The sequence below is a fragment of the Odocoileus virginianus genome, chromosome 24 (assembly GCF_023699985.2).
Source record: "Odocoileus virginianus isolate 20LAN1187 ecotype Illinois chromosome 24, Ovbor_1.2, whole genome shotgun sequence".
Taxonomy (NCBI): Eukaryota; Metazoa; Chordata; class Mammalia; order Artiodactyla; family Cervidae; genus Odocoileus; species Odocoileus virginianus.
The window spans coordinates 41244525-41250707 of record NC_069697.1 but is presented as its reverse complement, the minus strand read 5'-3'; positions in this window follow the sequence as shown (position 1 = coordinate 41250707).

Sequence of the window (6183 nt, the reverse complement as noted above, 5' to 3'; positions counted from 1 at the left end):
ACGGGCATGGCAACCACTCCAATATTCTTGCCTGGAGAATCCCAAGGGCAGAGGAGCCTGGCGGACTGCAGTCCATAGGGTTGCAATGAATTGGACACGACTGAAGCAACTAGCAGGCACACACACGCTCCATTATCCTGTTGCATGATTCTTGTTACAAATTTAATTCATCAGTGTCTTTATAAGGAAAAAGCCCTAAGTAAATACTAAGTAGAGTTTATCCAAATAAATACAAGGATAGTTCAATATTAGCAAATCTATCACTATACTCTTAACATATTAACATATTGAAGAGAAAAACACCTCATCATATTCAGATGCATAAAGAAGCATTTGATAAAACTGAACACACACACACACACACACACACACACACACACATATATATTTATTAGTTGACCAGTTTTTTTTTTTTAGTTGACCAGTTTTTAATATTGACACATAGCCTAGAGGGGTGGGATGAGGTTGAGGGGTGGAAGGGAGATTCAAGAAGGAGGGGACACGTGTATTCATGGCTGATTCATGTTCTTGTATGGCAGAAACCAACACCACATTGTAAAGCAATTATCCTCCAATTAAAAATAAAAATTTTTAAAAACTGTTACAGAAGAATACATATGACACGTTAAGATCTTTATGACATGTTGAAAAGTATAAATAATTATAAAAAAGTAATATAGTTTCAAAAAAAAAAAAGTAATATAGTTTCATATATATTTATGGATTTCTGGTCATTTTTATTAACAATTTGTTACCTAAGTTTTCTAATATTTTTTATTTTATTTTATTTTTAACACCAAAAATGTTTTGTATTAGAGTATAGCTGATTAACAATGTTGTGATAGTTTCAGGGGAACAGTGAAGGGATTCAGTCATACATATATGTGTATCCATTCTCCCCCAAACCCCTTCCCATCCAGGCTACCACATACCATTAAGCAGAGTTCCATGTGCTATACAACAGGTTTTTGTTGGTTATTCATTTTAAATATGGCAGTGAACAATTATATATTTTAAAAAGTCAAAACCTGTGAATAGAAAGAAACTTTTATAGTGTAATAAAGGGCATCTACCTAAAACTGACAGCAAAAATCAAACTTCAAAAGCATAAATAAAGAAATTCCCTGGCAGACCAGCAGTTAGGATGCCATGCTCTGTGCTTTCACTGCTGAGGGCCTGGGTTTCATTCCTGGTCGAATTGCTAAAATCCCACAAGCCATGTGGTTCAGCAAAAAAAAAAAACCCCAAACACACACACACACACACACACACACACACACACACACATATATATATATGTATACATATACATATATATGTATATACATATATACAAAAAACCCCCCCAAAACACACACATATATATATGTATACATATACATATATATATGCTTCCCCGTTGGCTCAGTGGTAAAGAATTTGCCTGCAATGTAGGAGACTCAGGTTTGATCCCTGGTTCAGGCAGATCCCCTGGAGAAAGAAAAAGTGAGAGTGTTAGTTGCTCAGTCATGTCTGACTCTTTGTGACCCCAAGGACTATAGCCTGCCAGGCTTCTCTGTCCATGGAATTCTCCAGAGAAGTGAATGGCAGCCCATGCCAATATTCTTGCCTGGGAAATCCCATGGACAGAGGAGCCTGGCAGGCTACAGTCCATGGGGTCACAAAAGAGTCGGACACGATTTAATAACTAAACAACAGCAAATATATATATGCACAAGAAAGAAGGAGACAAATTGATGATTTTTACAGAAGAGATTATTACATAGAATATTCAAAAGCATCTATTGGAAAATTAGTTGTATTTATAAAACAAAATGCACCAGTGTTACTGGCTCTAAAATCAAAATACAAAAATCAATAATTGTCCTATATGCCAAGAATAACCAACTAGAAATAAAACAGAAAAATATACAATTTAGTAATTATACAATAGCAATAATAATTATAAATTACCTCAGAAAAAAATAGTCAAAGATACTAGAACCCTGGGGAGAAAATGATAAAGCATTATTAAAGAATGTTAAAGGGAGACCTGAAAATAAAGGAACAATCTGTTATGTTCTCATTTGGGAAGACTCCAAACTGAAAAGATGTCAGTTTAATCTATTAATCCAATACAATTTGAATCAAAATTCCAATGAGATTCTTTTTTGTGAATTAGAAAACCTGATTCTAAAAATGACGTTAAAGAAGAGTCAAAAGAATAGTGAAAAAGATAAGCCTAGCTTTCCCTATTAGGTGTTGAAACTTCCCATATAGATTACCCTATGACTCAGCAATTTCTCTTACAGGTATGTGCATATGGTCTATTGTACTTACTGTTTATAGAGTCAATGTCTAAAAACATGTAATCAACAGATAAATATCAAGTTGATAATTTTGATTGCCTCAGAGAGGGAGGGGAATAGGATTAGGAATGAGAATGGGGGAATTTCATTTTTTAATGTTCCGGTTTTAAAATATATCTGAAGTAGAAATGACAAATGTATATTATAGACAGTGGTGACATTGGATAATAATTATTTTGTGAATATTTCTGCATGCTTGAATCTTGTGAAAATAACCAAAAAGTTGATTGTGTCTCCAAATAGAACTAACAATGCTGTATTTATAGACACCATTTGCTGGGATTTGCCTTTAAATAACACTATCTTCAGATGTTTGCAAAGATATGAGAAATTTGAACTACTTCTGTAATTATAGATGGTCTCATAAATATTGCAAAACTTTCAGCATTCTAAACATTCTGAGATAAATCTTATTTTTTTTTAACCATTCTTTAAAGATTAGTCAGTTATCATTAATAAATGCAAGTAAGAAGTGGCTCTTGGACCAGGATAAAAGTCTATTGTGCATGTGTTTGCAGAGCTTAGGTGCCAAAGAATGCAAAGATACTCAAGGTATCTCCATCTCTTAGAACAAAGGCGGGTATCAAGAACAATGCTGCTAAATATTAAGCAGAAGGTGCCTCCAGAGAAGCCTCCAGGCAGCAGGGGCAGAGTAATACGGGACATCCATGGATGGGATGGATGCATGCAGGGAAACAGCAGCAGCTGGTCTGCATTGTTTCCTTAAGAGTAAAGTCACAAACAGCAGAAACTGGTTTGTTTTTTAAAAAACTTTTTATTTTGTATAGGGATATAGCGGATTAACAATGTTGTGATCATCTCAGATGAACAGCAAAAGGACTCAGCCATATATAAATGTGTCCATTCTCCTCCAAACTCTTCTCCCATCCAGGCTGCCACATAACATTGAGCCGAGTTATCTGTGCTATACAGTTGGATCTCATTGGTTATCCATTTTAAATACAGCTGTGTGTACATGTCCATCCCAAACTGCCTAGCTATCCCTTTCCCCTACAGGAACTGCTTTTAGAGTGAGCAGATCCAGTGTGTTTTCCTTCTTCATTTTCTTTGACTTCTGCAGTATTCAGTACCATTACTTGGCTCCTCTGGTTTTTGAGACACTACCATAAAGCCCGGTGTTGCTTGGCCTTCTGGTCATTTCTCTCATTTTCTGCTGTTTGTTCCCTTGCTGCCTTATCCCAGTCTCTTTCCTTTGAGGAACTCATCAGGTTTAAAGTGTAGAGATAGCTGACAGGGACAGAGTAAAGGGACAAAATAAGTGATTAAACTGTTAATCCCACTAGGGGATTGTAAGTAGGAAAAAAATATGGAGGACCCCTGTAACAGTTAATGATTATTCAAGAAAGCAGGTTTGCTTCACCACAAAATCAAGCAGGCTGGATTCACAATAAAACCATACAACAAAACATGCCCCCAGACAATAAAACGATGGTGGCATGACGCACACCGCCTGCCCATTGAGCTCAGTTAATAAGCCCTAGAACGTGCTCCTGCAGATGTAAAAATCAATTTGTGGACCTAGCTTGGCCATGTTTTGTTGTTGTTTAGTTGCTAAGTCATGTCCGACTCTTGCAGCCATGTGGATTGTAGCCCACCAGGCTGCTTTGTCCATGGGATTTCCCAGCCAAGAATACTGGAATGAGTTGCCATTTCCTCCTTCAGGGGATTTTCCCGACCCAGAGATCAAATCCACGTCTCCTGGATTGATAGGTGGATTCTTTGCTGCTGAACCACCAAGGAAGCCTAGCTTGACCATGTAGGGACAAGAAAACTCCCTTGCTCAACCTGGAGGAGGAGCTGATAATGGAAGCGTGATATCTACTTGAGAAAGACAAAGACGTCCTTCTCTCCCTCCCTACTTTTCCTTTGATTATAAAACTATACCGAGTTCTTGGGGTGTGGCATCCCCTTGCTGTCCAGTTTGTAAGCCTCACAAGAGCCTGTCCCAGTATATCACTTCTTATCTATCACTTTGCCTCTCACTGAATTCTTTCTGTGCTGAGACAGAAGGGACTGTGGTCCTGGAACTCTTTGGAGGCCCCAGAAATGACACCTAAACTTGATAGTTCTGTCTTCAGCCTGAGTTTCAGTTCTGTATTTTCTACCATGAATTCTTCATTCTGTGGTGCATCATCCAAAATGCAACAACTTCTGGCTAGCAGTATCATTATTTCTTTGGGCATAAATTCAGAGTCTTCCTGCTAGGTGTTATGATGGTAAGGAGTATGACCATCTTGTTTATCAGCCTCGGAGAGTGCTTGTTACAAAAGGTTAATTTTCAGTCTCTTTTCCCTGAAAGATAGAATCCTCGCCTCATCTCTTTATTCCCCCAACACTCCAAATACTATCATTTCATTTTTGCCCTGCTTTTTTTGCTTCCATTAGGGGGAAAAAAAAAAGACTAATCTGATCAGTTCTGCCCTTTGTTTCTGCTCTACTAATTCTGCCAAGAAGATTTTTTCAAATAGGAGGCCAAAGAGAAGGGGGAAATTTGGTCCAGAGGGGGCTTGCCAGACTATTCTTGAATTTGGTCATGGTGATGCTGTTAAAAACAGTTTAAAGCAATTCACCAGTTTACATTCTTCCCCTTTGTCCACTGCCTACCCTGTCCAAAGCCCAAATTTCCTTTGTTGGACATTTAAGGAAACATCCAAATTCTTAAAATTCTTTTTCTTGTTTTTTATGCAAGACAAACTTGTTGTTTCCGAAACAGCCCTTTATATTTTCACTTTTGGGCTTTTTGAATATTTTTCTTGTGCCTGGAATATTCTCCTGTCTTAAATATATCACCCTTCAAAGCATAAGATATATCTGAAGGTCTCTGAAGCCTTTGTGCACTTCCTAGTATTCACTGAGCAATCCTGTTTTTCAACTCAGAGCACACACTTGTTCCTTCACTTGGCGTTAACAAATTGCATAATTTATCTTTTTATGCTGTTTTCTTCATTGCTTGAGATTTTCTGTTATCCTTTGTCAAGCACACACTTTTACAACCAGAAACTTCACTATATTTTATTTGATAAAGATGAGTTCTTTACAAAGCCCGAATAACTCCCTGAAGATCATGTTAGCAATTAGATTAAATGAATTTAGTGACCACTATGTTTAAAAAAGATTACTTTCTAGTAGGTTAGAGGGTGGGAGAAGGGAAAGTTATGACTTTATCAGAAACTTCTTTGTTCACAAGCAACTAATCGCCTCCTGGGCGAAGAAGAAGCTGTTCTTTACTTTTAGGGTTGAGTCAACTCAGTTCTCACGTCCTGGCTCATTTCTGAGACGGCCATGCCTATGTGCCAAAAGGGGCAAAGTAGGTGACTCTTTCAGTCCTGAATGCCGAATAAATAAAGATATTTTTTAATGGGAATGAATATATTCATATATAGACAAAATAAACCCACTCTAAAAGCCTAAGGCGTAACCATTCTCTACCCCCGTTCGTCTGAATGCTAACCACCAGTCTTTTATTCCTCCAACTAAAATACTGTATGCATCCCTCAACAAGCCCAAACTGTGCTATTTTTAATCATACTTTTAAAAAACAAGCCTTGAAATAACTCATTTGTATACAACTCCAGCAGCAGGTAGTGCGGGCTTAATACATCGCACAGCTGTTAATTTTGGTTTCTCTTTTGGTAGCGGCACTTAGATACGCATCTGCCTGAGTTTCCATCGCGGTCTGGAAGTGTAAACACACGAAATACAAAAACAACCAAGGAATAAAGAAGTCCCAAGTTTGGCGCCCAAACGTTTAGGCGTTGGCGGGAAGGACCAGAGGTCGCCTCCACTCACTGGGCACTCGCGATCTGGTGCGTTC